The sequence below is a fragment of the Odontesthes bonariensis genome, chromosome 5 (assembly GCF_027942865.1).
Source record: "Odontesthes bonariensis isolate fOdoBon6 chromosome 5, fOdoBon6.hap1, whole genome shotgun sequence".
NCBI lineage: Eukaryota > Metazoa > Chordata > Actinopteri > Atheriniformes > Atherinopsidae > Odontesthes > Odontesthes bonariensis.
In genome coordinates this window covers 11,246,603-11,263,622 of record NC_134510.1, presented here as the reverse complement: position 1 = coordinate 11,263,622, position 17,020 = coordinate 11,246,603, and positions in this window count along the sequence as shown.

The following is a 17,020-nucleotide window of genomic DNA, read 5'->3' as shown; positions in this document are numbered from 1 at the left end:
CATGTGACTGTGTGGGTTTTTCCTTTGATCAGCTATCACAGTCTTGAAAAGCAGGTGTCCTGCCCAACAACGGGGTCAGCCCCACTGTCTCATAAGATGAGTTTTTTTTTTATCTTTCTTTGCTCAGAGGTGCTGTGATATTCAGGCTCAATAATTACTCTTAAACTATGATTCCGAGCTGCAGGACTTTCAGGTTAAGTTTGCAGTTCCGTGAGAGGATTCTTAGCTTTCTGGCCACAGCCCAGAGGAATTCCATGATCGCCATGGTTCCCTCCTCAGAAGCATCATCGCAGCATCATTTAAAAACAAACATAAACACCATCAGTCTACACAACTTTTTTTCTTCACATTTCACTCCACCAGTTGTGGAAGATTCTAACTTCTGCTGAGGACTTGTTGCATCCCAACATGAAGAAAACACTCTCAGAAACCCAGAAAAGTGGAACAACATACTTCCAACAGGAAAAATATCAGGTTTGAGAAATGTCAAAGTCTGCTCTCTTTTCTAAAGTTTCCACTGAGAAGATTTTGAAAAAGTTCATAGTCACTCATATTCAAATGATCAAAAACCTCTGAAATAAACACTTCCCACCTTCAGCTTAAAGGCAAAGTATGCTGAAGTCAGGTTTAAACTCGTTTCAAAAGAAAAAACAGCATCCAAACATTAGCTCTTCTCAAATTGGACTAAGTGTAGAACAGGGTCTTTTTTATTAATGAATCAATCTTTTTTATAGTTACACATAGAAATTGGTATGAAGAGTTGAACATTAAATCATATATATTCATTTATACAGCTGATAAAACTATTCACAGGACAGAAGTCCTCAGCTTCCTGCTGGGACACACAGTCACATGTAAAGGTAATGTGTAAATTGTGGAAAAACAATCACTGTAATGTTATCTTTTTCAATTTGGGATTAGAAAGGCATTCTTTCTTGTTTGAATTGAATTGAATCCTAACTCAAAGACTGTCCTTTATCCAAATAAGGTACCAACTCCCTGTCAAAAGATTACATTTGACCCCTAACCATGATCATTTCCTAAGCCTCGCTAAGAAGTCTGGATTTTTAAAGTCCCAACCCTGCGTTATTGGCTAAACCTAAACAGGAAGTGACAAAGTTCCATCCTAATGTGTTGTGTTTACATGTGAACAAGACCACAAGTAAAATGAACACTACTTTTATGTGCGTCTGTAAGTGATTATGGTACAGAGAGGCCAGTTATTTCAAAGTAAAAGCTTAAGATCTGTCATATTTAGGAGCACTTTCACATGTGACTGTGTGGGTTTTTCCTTTGATCAGCTATCACAGTCTTGAAAAGCAGGTGTCCTGCCCAACAACGGGGTCAGCCCCACTGTCTCATAAGATGAGTTTTTTTTTTATCTTTCTTTGCTCAGAGGTGCTGTGATATTCAGGCTCAATAATTACTCTTAAACTATGATTCCGAGCTGCAGGACTTTCAGGTTAAGTTTGCAGTTCCGTGAGAGGATTCTTAGCTTTGTGGCCACAGCCCAGAGGAATTCCATGATCGCCATGGTTCCCTCCTCAGAAGCACCATCGCAGCATCATTTAAAAACAATCATAAACACCATCAGTCTACACAACTTTTTTTCTTCACATTTCACTCCACCAGTTGTGGAAGATTCTAACTTCTGCTGAGGACTTGTTGCATCCCAACATGAAGAAAACACTCTCAGAAACCCAGAAAAGTGGAACAACATACTTCCAACAGGAAAAATATCAGGTTTGAGAAATGTCAAAGTCTGCACTCTTTTCTAAAGTTTCCACTGAGAAGATTTTGAAAAAGTTCATAGTCACTCATATTCAAATGACCAAAAACCTCTGAAATAAACACTTCCCACCTTCAGCTTAAAGGCAAAGTATGCTGAAGTCAGGTTTAAACTCGTTTCAAAAGAAAAAACAGCATCCAAACATTAGCTCTTCTCAAATTGGACTAAGTGTAGAACAGGGTCTTTTTTTTTAATGAATCAATCTTTTTTATAGTTACACATAGAAATTGGTATGAAGAGTTGAACATTAAATCATATATATTCATTTATACAGCTGATAAAACTATTCACAGGACAGAAGTCCTCAGCTTCCTGCTGGGACACATAGTCACATGTAGGTCTGAACGATCTATCGTTTTCGACCGAAAATCGCGATCTCAGACAACACGATTTTGCGATCGTCAAAGCTGCGGTTTTTTTTGGTGCATAATTTTTTATTTATTTATTTTTTTATTTTTTTGTTAAAGCTGCAGTCGGCAGGTTTTCAAAATTGCTAGTCTAAAGTCGGAAAATTCGAACTGATACAACTTTCAGGTCCCTCCCCCAACCTCTAACAAGCTCCGAATCGCCCCCCCAAACCCCTCCCCCTCTGTGGACGAGGTTGTGCACGTGAGTTCACACCAGTGTGAGCGCACACAAGCTGGGGCAGACTCACGCTCAGCAGCGTGTGCACAAGCTGTGATTGACAGGTAGGATTCCTCCACCCTAACTTGATTGGTTAAAAACAGCCGGGAGCGCTCGGTTTTTGCAAGCATGATTACAGGCTTCAGAGGGAGCTACAGATTTCGTTATTTTTCCTAAACAGCCTACTTAATATTCTACTTCCAGAATCCCATGACAGTTCAAGCTAATATGACTAAAAAAAAGTTGCCGACCGCAGCTATTTTTTGGGGCTTTTTATGCCTTTAATGTTAGGACAGTTTGAGAGAGATAGGAAGCAGGGGGCAGAGAGAGGGGAAAGACACGCAGCACAGGGCCTCCCGGTGTGGGAGTCGAACCGGGGCCAGCCGCATTGAATTAATTTACACTGAAAGTTGATTTAAAGAAAATAAATCGTGGTTGAAATCGAAATCGCAATCTCTGCCAGAAAAATCGCAATTTCAATTTTTTCTTAAAATCGTTCAGCCCTCGTCACATGTAAAGGTAATATGTTAATTGTGGAAAAACAATCACTGTAATGTTATCTTTTTCAATTTGGGATTAGAAAGGCATTCTTTCTTGTTTGAATTGAATTGAATCCTAACTCAAAGACTGTCCTTTATCCAAATAAGGTACCAACTCCCTGTAAAAGATTACATTTGACCCCTAACCATGATCATTTCCTAAGCCTCGCTAAGAAGTCTGGATTTTTAAAGTCCCAACCCTGCGTTATTGGCTAAACCTAAACAGGAAGTGACAAAGTTCCATCCTAATGTGTTGTGTTTACATGTGAACAAGACCACAAGTAAAATGAACACTACTTTTATGTGCGTCTGTAAGTGATTATGGTACAGAGAGGCCAGTTATTTTGTTCAAATTGGCTTTGTTCTCAGACATTATGAATGAAGTAATCTCTTTACTTTTCCACGATGACCTAAAGTTATCCAGGAAAGGGAAGACAAAACAATTGAGAAAGCAGGTGCAAATTCACACACACACATTGTTTTGGCTGATCCAGAGAATATGACGAAGCATGTTGAACCTACTCATGTCCAATCATACTCGGTCGAGTGTGAGTCCAACCTATGAGGCTATAAATGCAAATGATACCCGGAAATCGAGGCTCAGTCTGACGGATTTCCTGCTGGAGCTCTGTTCCACTGAGCCCAGCTGTGATATGCTTGACGTGTGACTACCAATAAACATTTTATTTAACTTGAGATTCCTCCGGCTTGTTCTTGAGCTTCCATTGAAAGAATCGATCTAACATTTTATGAAAATAGGTTTTAACATTGTGATGTTGTATATGTTTACAGGGTTTGATCCACTCCTTCTCTTACATGAATAATATTCAGACAGAGTCAGATGATAACTTACAGTTTAGAGTTGATATGAACTATATGAGTGGAAATGAGTCAGTTTCTTCCTTTTTAAGTATCTTATACAGAAAAAAAGAGTTCCTCTTTCAGTTAAATTGATGCTAAAACAAATATGAAGCAACAAAACTGTGTTTGTTTTACATCACAGGTATAAAGAAACCTTCAGTGATCTATCTTCATGTTTGTTCTTTAGTATTTTACAGGAAGTGAACTATAGAACTCCCAGTTCTGTTTGTCAGTACAAAGACTCAGTCCTCATTTCATTTTAACATGTAATTCATTTCTCACCCTGAAACCCAGCAACACTAACAATTTAGAATCCTGTCTCCATCTCAGATTATTTGACTCTGTTAACTAAAATGTACAATTATAGGAAGGGATTTTGATAAATACCACATCTACCTGAGAGAGGAGAAACTGCTCATTTCTAACACCTAACTGTTGAGATAAAGAACGCACACTTTAAATTACACATCAGCTTGTTTTAAAAAGATCATGTTTAACATGTTAACTGAGCAGAAGTAGAAGCACTTGTGATAAAACCACATGTCACCTCTGCAGAAACAGTCAGAGACATTTTCAAATAAAAATCAGTGTAAGTGTGATGATGCCAAACAACTGCACGATTGGAGCAAAGCGAATGTTGTAATTCACAGAATTAGTACGACCTCTGTCACAGCAGAAGACATGAAATAATACTCATGAGCACAGTAACACACACAGCATGTTTCACTTTACACTTCTGCTGTTTAACAGTAAGAATTCTTGCAGTTCATCTGCATCACTGTCTTATAGTCTGAGTGTTGCACACACTCGGAGATGTCAAGTGCTGATATTACAATCTAACAAACATCCAAGAACTGTAGAGAAGGTCACACGATAGACAGTCTAAAATGTTTGCATATTTATGTTGTGTGTGTCTCATTGTCACCCCAAAAGAATCTCTGTGGACGTATTCAATTAATCAAAGCAGTAAAAGTCTCCTCAAAGTGTGTGTGATGTGACAGCAGCAGCTTGATTGAATGAGTGATGGAGCAGAGTGTATCTGTGAAGCAGCGGTGAGTGATGTGGCTGATGGTCGTTGCTCGTCTTCTCCAGGTGGGGGCGCTGCAGGTCCAAGAAACAGCTGTGCTTTTCAATGGAAAAGAGAAGATAGAGAAACTGCTGTAACGTGTAAAGAGGTGATGTTGGAGCGTGTGTGTTGTCCCAGTATTTTGTTGGAGAGAACAAAGAGTGTAAAAAGACTGGGTCCCGCTGTATGACTCAGGCTGCACTGCAGCGTCTAATCACAGGTGCGATCCCACTACTGAGCGGCACGGGGGCTTTGACCTGCCCTTTGAGCTTCATCATTTTATAGTAGAACTTTTACATTTATTTACTTTCTTTTTTAAATGTTTTTTATTATTATTATTTTTATAACAAATATCCAGAAATGAATATGGCTGGTTTAAGGAGTTTAAACAACATCCTCCTCAGTACTATGCATGTTTCCAGATAAATTCATTAGACTGAGCCGGCCCTCTGGCAAAAAAACCTGAAATATTTCCACATGATGCAGCTGAAAGAGCTGTGATGTCATGTCATTGTTAAGGAAACCTGAAGAAAAACCTGTTAAATTACAGACTCATGGATAATACAATTTAATTTGATGCACTTTAGTAGAAATGAGTAGAAAAAAAGCTTCTTCTGAGTTTTAAAGGCATTCTACCAACAGGATGATATCTACTGTAAACTGCCTCCCATGTTTGTTCTGTCATATCTGTGGAATGAGGCTATTAGTCAAAGAAGAAAGACTAAATCAAATGTTATAGCTGATCATTTAGAATTCGGATTAGTAAAATATTCCTTATGTGTCTGACAGACTGCAGAAAGCTTTGTAGGGTCTGCTTTTAAGAGTGTTGCATCAGAAGATGCTCGTTCTCTGAGGCAAAGTTATTGTTTGGTGTTTCATTTAACAGAAGAGAGGGTAAGTGTAAAAACTGTTCATTTTTATTGATTCCAGCACCAAAGCAGCATGTAAAATGTAAATGCAAACCATTTATTTTAAATACATAATTTACAAATAATGTCTTTAAAGAACAACACTGTCCCACTGGTTGTCTTTCAGTCCCAATTGTCTGCGTCTTGTCTGGACTGTGTTATTTCTGCAGGTGTAGGTGAGCAGATCTTCTCTGTGTCTGTGAGGAGCTTCACACACGGAGACGGCTTCATCTGTACGGCTCGGTGTGGGATGCTTTTCATCGTTTCAGCTGGGGCCGATCAACAGTCCGGTGTGTGGGAGCAGATTTGGTGCTGGAGTGTGTTCAGGGGACGGCTGTGCTGCTGGAGCTTCCTGGGAATGGTCCATGTCCACTGTGAGGTGCTACAAGGAAGACAGAAAGAAAGTCCTGATTTAAGCTTAAGCATAACTTTGTGACAATTTTGTCATCTTTTGTTTTTAAAATAGCAGCTTGTTTCCTTACTTTTCTCTATAATATCAGCTAATATCATCTAAATGCAGTATATAATGTGCCTTTTAACTAATCACGTTCTGTGACACTAAAAAGGACCTACCCCAAGTCCTCCTTTATTTCTTTTTTTTTAACATCAGCTTCTCTCCTCCGGCTGGGAGCTCCTCGTCGTCACGGAAACCCTGGGTGCATAACGGCAATGTCGGGTCCACAGTCTTTCTCCTTCGGACCTGCGTTCGAGTCTCATCTCATCCATGATCACCTCGGTAAAACACAGCAGGAAAAGGAAGGAAAAACTGCACAAGTACTCAACATGTGTGAGCTAGCACACATTCATTTCTGTAGATTTCATTCATTAGTTAGACGGAATCATGCACTCACCTGTTTTGCACAATACGTTACCTGCGGTAGCTCAGGTGTTCCACTTTGTCCTCCGTTGGTGTCAGAGTTGTTGTTTCTTTGTCATCCGCTGGTCCTTCCATCAGCAGGAAGCCCACAGAGGCTCAGGCCAGCGTGACATGTGTTCACACAAAAGAGGAACATCAGAGGTGGACACTTTATTAATCCTGCAAGGGCAGGGCTCTAGAGTCGCACGTGCGATCTATTTTCTCAATGGTGCAACTAAAAAAAATCTGAGGTCGCACAGGTGCAACTACCTATTGAGAAAAAAAAATAAAAAAAAGTCTACGCGACTCTGAAAGTCTCCCTGTGGTTCAACAATAGACACACATTAGACCCATATCGTGGTCTAAAACAATCAGAGATAGTGAAGGGCGGGACCCCCCTCTGATTGGCCCGTGTACGTGTAGCCGCAGGTCATAAGATGAAAAGAACGATTGACAACTTTTTCGTTAAGTTAAGACCTGATACGTCCGAAAATAACCACAACCAATGCTCTGACACGGAGCCATCAACCTCCCACGTTATGTCAGGCCCTGGTCCGGAGCTAGCATCAGATAATGAGCTAGCATCTGGAGCTAGCATCAGATAATGAGCCACATACGATCGACTACGAGCCAGAACCAGTGATGGGCAGTAGCGTCACTACTTGTAGCGAAGCTACTAGTTTAACTACATTTCCCAGTAGCTTGGCCGTAGCGTCACTACTTTATGTATCGAGTAACGTCCCTGTAGTTAAGCTGTTTTTTTTGTCAAGTAGTGACGTAGCGTCCACAAAAGCTACAAAATTTCAGGTCATGCCTGAGGAAAACAGCAATTACCAGCATCACAACATGGTTTTGAACACAATAAAGTGAATGTCTGTTGAACGTCATGCGCAAGCTGCTCCGACTCGTCTGCTAGTGCCGCCTGCATACATACCGGTACTAACATAGGACCTATGCATTGCATAGCTACCCTGCGTGCATACAGTTGCGAGTGTAAGCGGCGTGATTCGACTCTGGCTAAAAGTGTTCCATTCTGCGTTGTGTTGAGAACAAAGTAACAGGACAACCTCTGTAATGGAACAAATATACTAAAATTAAAGCCACTTCGCCGCCTCTCACACACACAGCTACTCAGCGATCTCAGAGACCAACTGACAGCGCAATTGACAGGATGTGACATCACCAATAAGTTCCGGTAACGCAATAAAACAAAATAAAAATAAAAGCTCCCAATAAAAAATATTACAAAACAATTGAAATTAACAACAAAACGAGAACAAGAGAAAAATGTATTTATGGTGAAATTAACAAAAAAAACTACATCATTACATTACATCGGTTACACGAGCATCAGCAACATTCAGGGGTGATGGTGAAAAAAAATCCTGAGCCTGAACTTTTTTTTCCCTGTTCCAACGGGGTGGGGGGCGCACAACATGCTGCATATGTGACGTAACGTAGGCCTAATTTTGACACATTATTCAAATATTTAATAGTCTGTGTATGACCATTATTGTCAAGTGACACATTTTAGATGTTTTCATTTTTGCCTTATGTCTATAGTGTTATTGACGAAAACACAGATAATTTCCATCTTTGTATATCACTTAAGATTAGACTGACCTCAATAAAGTTTTATTTAATGAAGATATCTGTTATTTTAAATCAATCTGATATTAAGTCGATACAATGTAGCTTCTGATGTAGTGAACTACTTTTCCCCACATTTTTGTAGCTTAGCTCACTACATTTCTAGTGGTGGTAGCTTTAGTGTAGTGAAGCTTAATTTATGGTTGAGTAGCTGATAGCTTAGCTCACTACATTTTACAAGTAGCTTGCCCAACACTGGCCAGAACCAACTGAAATTAAAAGGGGTAAAGTGTATACATTTCAAAGAGAGTGGCTTGACCAGTTTCCCTGGCTAAGATGCAGTAAAGCCGATAATATAATGCACTGCATTTACTGTAAAGTGTGGCAAAATAATGCATTAGTGACTGGTTCTAATACATTTGGAATTGAAACGCTGAAAAAGCACAACGCATCTATGAAACACATTACCTGCTCAGTGTCCCCTCTCCCCGCTGCTTTCAGCGGCAGCAGCAGCAAACACATCATCGGACGAGGCCCAGATGATAATCAAGTTTAACGTTGCCTACCATATTGCAAAAGTTCCCTTCACTAAGTTCAAGTCCGAAATAATTCTTCAGAAGAAAAATGGCTTGAACATAAACCCGACATACAGCAATGATGTCGCGTGCGCGCAATTTATAGGAGTCATCGCAGATACGCTGAAAAAAAAGACGTCTGTGCTAATTGAACAGTGAGTATATGGCATTCCTGATGGTTCAGGAATGCCTCATTCTGTACGGTCGTATCTTGAGGAGAGGAAGACCGGTGAATATACTGATATATAAATTTAACCCAACTACAGGAGTTGGACATCCGAGGGGCATGTGACTGCAATGGAGGATAGTCCATAAGACATTGAGATGTTCAGTTTGAAGCCCTTAAAACACTTGCAATTTTAATTTAGATTTTCTTTTTATTTCATTTATCATGAGATGTTTTAAGTTTAAATTTCAGGCCAGTGAAGTACTTTAAGCACCAACACTTTTTCAGTAAGTTTCAGTAAGTAGTTAGTAAGTTAAGTTCAGTAAGTTTGTAGAATTGTGCTTCAAATAAAGAACTTTATTTTGACCAGATTGCTAGTTAATCGTTTACAAGTTAATATTGCCTATATGGACAGCGATTTAAAAATAAAAAAATGTGAACCTGTAAAACTGCGGTGTTAAAATGCAATGCGTTTGGGTGCACCTAACTTTTGTGCTGGTGAACCTAAGAAAAAAAGTTGGGCGCACCAGTGCAAAAAGTTAGTCTAGAGCCCTGTTAGCTGTGCATGACACCTCAAAGTATTTTATCTGCACTCTTCACTTTTAAATTAATTAATCAATGATTATTTTTGAATGGGTTTTTATTTTTATTTTTTAATGATTTTATTGCCTTCTTGTGATTTTATGTAGCTGTAAAGAACTTTTAATTACCTTGTGTACGAATTGTGCTCTATAAATAAAATTGCCTTGCTGTGCCTTGCTAGCGTAGCCACGAGGTACCTAGCCGCTTAGCTTGAACCTGTTTCCATGAGCTATACACGACTTCTAGACACTCAATAAAACGATTATCCATATCTATCAACCTACAGTCACACATAGAAAACTCTTATGAACATGCTCTTAACAAATTTACATTGCTTTTTTACTTATAAATACCTTGAACAAGGGGAATAGCGATGGGAGAACGAATAAATGAAACAGTCGCTCTCTCCTTCACTCGTCTTTACTGAGTGAGGAAGAGATGCGTGCTCCCCCTACTGGATCCCCGAGGCATTACCAATAGCGAATATTTAACCCACACAGATTTCAAAGTGCAATCATGTTAATCTTAAAAAGCATTTACATTCAAGAAAAAATTAAAGTACTTCTAACTAACAACTGTCTAATATCAGTTATTTTAATTATGTTTGTCATTTCACTTATTATCTAACAACTGTCTAATATCAGTTATATTATTACTTATCACATTATGGATTCTTTTCTTTTTTTAGACACCGTGCTGTAGATGTACTGCTGTGTTTGTTATAATTGTCCTGTTGCATGACATCATTTAGAATAAAATCCAAAGCAAGAATTGGCCTCTAATTAATCCAAATTTCAGCACATTTCTACAATACTTTTCTTGTGTGTATTGACAACTGCAGAGGACCTGCGAAAGACCTGCATCCAGCCTTTGGAGTGAGCTGTCCCTTTGAGAACTTGTAAGAGTAAACGATGCTCATACCACGCTCATGTTTTTATACGGACTAAACAGATGCAGGGAGACACGATCGTGAGGCGATACTGATGAAACAGACCAGCACCCAGGCTGCCTTCCTGACTTGCCAAAAAAGGAAAAAAAAAAAATCTTCTATTTTTATTCTAATTATATTTGTCTTATTAGAAACATCGTTATAAACAGGTGGTGAGAATGAAGGAAGAGTGACCTGTTTGGAAAGGGGTTTGTCTTGTGAGTGCAGTTTTAAAAGACAAGGATATTTATATTCAGGAGGTTTGTATGGAGTATTTAAATAAATATGTATACAGAATAAGGCTCTGTTTAGTTTTGCCCTTTGAATAAAACACCCACCGTGCTCGGCCTGAGCCACGGATCCCACCCCGATTTAGATTTCACTGCTGGTATGTAGTTGAAATGGGTAAAATGACCTTTTATTATTTCACTCCTCGTAGTTTCACTGTTACATGTAACGTGTGCACAATACACAATGGCAGAATTAAGTGTGCATTGCTGTATCAGAATAATGTTGGCTCATTATTTGAAAGTGACTTTTTGCTTTGTGTTTGCTCTAATGAACGTAACTTTATGAGTAAAGACCGGATTAATCAAGCAGCCTATTGATCCACTTAAGACTTACTGATGTAAGCACACCCATCATGGGGAACATAGTTACTGCCACAAGCTTTCTTCAGAGTAGCTTGTCATTGTGTTGACCAGTGTAATCTTTTTTTTTTCTCAATAAAACAGTGACTTCTGCATTGGATGTTCATTCACCTTTATTACTGTTATCTTTTTAAGGACTGTTGTTGTTCACTTTACTTCACTGAGCTGAGCTGATAGAATAGAATAGAATAGAAAAATACTTTATTTATCCCCCAATGGGGGAAATTCAAATTCGTCAAGTAGCTCAACATTTTTTTTTTAAATATTTACAATGATTGAATTAACAACAATAAAACAACAATAATAATACTACTACTAACTAAATAATAATAAATGACTAAATGGTAAAATAAACAAATAAATAAAAATCAATCAATCAATTTGAGAAGAACTCAGCAGTCACTGTTATAAAGCCTCATGGCTGTGGGAACAAAGGACCTTCTGAACCTCTCAGTCCTGCAGCGCAGAGAGATGAGCCTCTCACTGAGATGAGCCTCTCACTGAGATGAGCCTCTCACTGAGATGAGCCTCTCACTGAGATGAGCCTCTCACTGAGATGAGCCTCTTACGCAGATGAGCCTCTCACTGAGATGAGCCTCTCACTCAGATGAGCCTCTCACTGAGATGAGCCTCTCACTCAGATGAGCCTCTCACTGAGATGAGCCTCTCACTGAGACGAGCCTCTCACTCAGATGAGCCTCTCACTGAGATGAGCCTCTCACTGAGATGAGCCTCTCACTCAGATGAGCCTCTCACTCAGATGAGCTGATTTGTCAGCTTTTGTAAATTAGACAAGAGTAAAGGATGAGTGTTCAGCTCTAAGAACACTCACATGAAAATCATAAAAGAGTTGACATTTCTTGAAAAAGTCATTCATATCAACAAATGACTACAGAATGTATCATTTTAACATACATCGCCCTCTGCTGGATACCACTTTATGGCCCTAATGTTTTATAAATATATTTTCACAACAGAGGAATCACCAAGCCTAAACTGAGCATGTATCATATTACATGCACATGCTTTTTTTTTTTGGTGCCTCAAAGTGAACTATACTATAAAGCAGAAACATGAGAATCTGGATGGAGGATTTCTCCGTAGAAATAAGAGTAATAAATATCATCTTGTGGGAATTCAAAAGATACAGTCCAGATTAAGCCAATTAAAATCCTATTCATTGTAATCCAATTAAATCCAATTAATTCAAATCCAAATAAGTCCAATTCATACAATGCCAATTAAAAATAAATAAGTTGCCTGGCTAAGAAAACCAACGGATCTCATTGAAAATTGTCTTCAATTCAATCCCCCATCCTGAGCATGCACGAGGCGACAGTGGAGAGGAAAACTCCCTTTTAACAGGAAGAAACCTCCAGCAGAACCAGACTCAGGAAGGACGGCCATCTGCCTCGACCGGCTGGCGCGCACTCACTTGTAGATTGTGCTTTCTGATGAAAAGCCATCGCCAAAGTCTTTACTGTCCAACTAACGTCGTTTACAGCTCTGCCTTTCTTCGCTGCTTGTACACTGTTCAGGGTCCATGGCCGTGCGCTTCCTCTTCTTTAGCGTTCTTGGATCCGTGAATCCGTCTGAGTCCATGTTAGAGCTTTAAGGGATGGACAAAAAACACCGTGAACACCATCAATTCCAAAACTGAACATGAGATTAACCATCAGAACATGTCAATAAACACTGAAAAACGCGACTCACAGTTTCACAGAAAGACGAGTACAGTTATGTTCCTGTATTAAAGTCCAAACACCTTCAGGTTACTAAAACACTTTTCAGGCTTGGGGTGGTTGATATTAATGGCTTCATGGATCTATTAAAGTGAAAAACATTCTTTGACATTTCATTTGAACATTTCAGTATTCTTCACAGCTTCATTCAGACTTCCTGCTGCAGGAGTCTGAGAAAACAGAATATCTTTTGTAGTTCACCGACATGAATCCTTTTTTTAAATCAACGTGACTTTTTAATCTTCCATCAAATATTTGAGCTTTTGCTTCATCAGTTTCTGTTTTGTGTCAGCATTTTGTTCCGACTCTTACGTATCTCTCGTGAACAGGCTTTCCAGTGAGGGCCAAAATGTTTTGTTGCAGTCTGAGTCTTAGAGAGAGGAGACCTTCTCACTGTTTTTTTTTTCTGTGGCGATTGATTGAGTGTAAGGTGTTGACATGTATTGCTCTCATATCACAAACCTAACCTGCTCAAGAGCAGGAACCTCTGGAAACCTGGAGCTGAAGTTACCTCACCGAGCCTCTAAAGCTGCTTCAGGGTACAGGCCTCCAGATTTCTATAAGACTTCTAAATAAGTTGCAGTGATGCATGCCCTGCTGGCAGCTACAGATCTTAAAGTAAGAATGTACATCTGTCTGTGCTGTGAAGTTCAAACATCTAAGTGATCTAACATTTATGTGAACACATCTCTGAGTAGAGGCAGGACTTTCAGTCAGCACGAAGTCAAAGACACCAATACTAACCTGTTCTTGTGGTGCATTGTCGAGCTTATTTTAAATCTTTTAAAGTGCTGCAACTCTGAGCTGTAACCTCTCTGCTTTCTCAGATGATCAGCAGTCCTTTTGTGACCCTCGACTGATCAAAACTTTAGGCTGAAGTAACACGTTTATAGAGTGTCAGAAGAAAAAATAATGCAAATGTCAATACAACAAAGTAGATGTGCATAAATTATAGTCATTTTCATACCCATTCATACCCAAAAGAAGATTTGGATGGAACAGCAATGGCAGAAATGTTCTTTCTAAACTGAATATTAAACTTACTTTGGTAGACTGTGGTCAGTGTCTTGTCCATTAGCAGCAGCAGTCACAGAGGAAGAACTGCCGTGATTACTGCTGGAGATCTGAGGAACACAGACATTAAAATATTTCTCAATGAGATCATCAAACTTCTGTCAAAGCAAATTATAGTACACTAGAAGAAGGGTCACTAATGTGAAAAGATTGAGCATCGCCTTTGTCGTGTTTGGTGTCAGCTGGGGATCTATGAAGCCATTGTTGTATTTGTGGAGGGTGGTGCTGATTTGAGGCGTCGCCGCCGGCTGTGGAGACACCTGAGCGGAGTTTCCTGGGTTATAGTCCCCAACTTCTGTCATATCCGGGGATCTAACAATGTGATGAAAGATGACATCAGCAAACTGAAGCATTTCATTGCCAGAAGCAAATGTACGGTGAAGTTGTTGGGTTTAACTAGTTAAACCACTTTTTCCAAAAACAACAACAAAAAGTAGAGAATTTGGCAAAATGTCATGAACCTTTACCCTGGTATACAATCATTACCACAGCTAAAACAGTTTTTAATGATCTGGAAATATTACATTCATGCATTGTGTTTCCATTTACATTTCAAAGAGCATTCCAACTGTTTTTTTTTTTTTTTGAAAGACAGTCGTGTTAATACTCTTTTTCTGTGGAATTGTCAACGTTCTGACTCCCTGCATGATGTTTTTCTTACCTGATGTAGAAAAGAAGATAAGCTTCTTCTTTGAGGACCGTATGGATGTCGCTCAAAGACACAGTGTTGTAGTGTTGATTTCAACAACACTACAAGTTTTACATTGCCATCACACTTGTCCACTGTTCGCAGTGCATAGGTGCGAAAAACCCACCGGCTGCTACTTTCGTAACTCATGTTCTTATCTTGGGAAAATTCACCTACGGCCCCCCCCACTGGCGACCGACCACTTTACCAAGGTCGCACTCCGAACAGTTGACTGACACAATTGGCAATGGACATATCAGTGATCAGTTTTGATTGATAATACACATAGACTGAATACACCACCTTCAAATCAGTTAATCACCGTTTTGTATCAAGTACAATACATAAAATTATGGATTATCACACAACAATAGTAATAAAATGCAATGTAATGCCGGTCCTCCAGTCCCGTCCCATCTCCTGTGCTCTGGTGTCATCTGCTTCTGGCCGAACATCCGTCCGGCTGGGTCTGGAACTGCTAAGCTAACTCTGGGAGGAGAGGTCGCCAGTACGTCACTCCCAATCAAAGAGATCTTCAGCATCTCTTCTCCCTATCAGACTAAACTTGGTTCCACCCTCGAAGAAAGAAACTTGTGAACCGTCCGTTGATAACCTCCATTCGTTGACCAGTTCTTCCCATGCATTGGTCCTCAGACCTGGTCTCGCATGGTCATCTGCCTCCTGATTCCTTCCGCTGTTTGTTTGAACATCACTTGCAGCAAACACCTTCTCAGAATGGGTATAATGCAACACACCAATAGGGGAACCATTCTCACTATCAACAATATTGCTATTCCCGCCTTAACTGCCATCGCTCCCCCTTCTCCCAAAATCCCAAACAGACCAGTCCACCACCGTTCACCTCCACCAGCATCACACGTCAGCTCCTCTCTCCGTTCTCTGATCTCCTTCACGGCCGTTGTAAACGTTCCATCAGCTGCAGTGTTCCCGGGTGTAAATGTACAACATTTTCCCCAACCATCTGGCACACACCATTTTCCCTTCTAATATACCTTCTAAAACTTGTCAGTTCTACCAAGCCATCATACTCGTCTCATGTAGTTGTTCTCCAAAGCCTGCAAACCCTTCACTCGTGTAGCTAAGAATTCCCTGTTGGTTGTATTATATGTAATTAGTCCATTCCCCATTTTGTTAAATCTGATTCCCTGCAAACCAGCCTCAAATCCAGCTGCAATCTCCCTGCGTGCTTTGAGCTCAAAGGGAACCCCTCTCGGCTGTAATATAGCATCCAAGTAAACGTGCTTATCCCTGATGTAGCCATCACTCGATCTTTTAACTCTCCCTTTTTCCACAACCAAACCTCGCATCTCGTTTACCTTGTCAGACACTACCACAACTGATGTGTTCCTCCTCACCAGTGCCCAAAGACCTATCCACCTGTTGGGTAACACATTTAACAAAACATCATCTCCACACATCCAGTAACTCTCAGCTACTGGGTGTGTCTGATCCCCAAAAAGATATAGAGTTAAAATGATCATTTCTATATTTTCACATTTTTGATCCAAATAAATAAATCCCAATAAGTCTTGTTTTCATTTAACATTAGTACTACCTACGCGAGTTCCAAAAGCATTCAAACTCACCATCGTAATCTACTCTATAATCAGTGGGAGGCCCCACCTGTGATGTACCCAGATTAAATTCAGCACAAGAAGACTCCAATTTGTGGCCCTCCCTTATTTTGAAAATAACTATGTAATTTATTTGGCCCAAACATCCCTCTGCATTTAATACCACACATAGGAAACAATAACCGTTTATCCTCTTCCGATGTGAACCTACCTTCTCTGCATTCCCGTTGCTGGACCACCGCACAGTCCCTGAAGGTGTGTGGCTCTGGAACAACAACAGGCAATGCTCCTGGAGCGTCTGCGCATATGAGACACTCCGTCGCCGTTAGTTCTCTTGTAGTGTACCATGCCCATCTATACCACGTATCCTGTGCTGCCTTAACCCATTTTCCACAGTTACACTGTTTTCCTGACTCCACCTGTGCATGTACACTCCGTCTGTTCTTGGATTAACATGATTATTCTGTCCTGTAGTGCTAATGGTATCAAATCCCCCTAGTCTTTCCCGAAAAATCTTTCTATTCTTACAACCATTGTGAACAACTCCTTCTGACCCAATCTGACCTGATCTTACCAGATTGCCCCTTTGTCGTGGCGTCCAGAGGCGGTGCTTTGGTCGTCTCCTCCACCGGACCCATGATCCACACTTCCTCACACTTACCCCTACTTACTAATCCTTCCTCATACTTCCACCAACCTTTATTCCCACGTACTTAAATTCAAGCTTAACATCTGCCTTTTCACGACTAGCTCTAGTGTGTATTGCTGGCAAAGTTTGTGGCGTGGC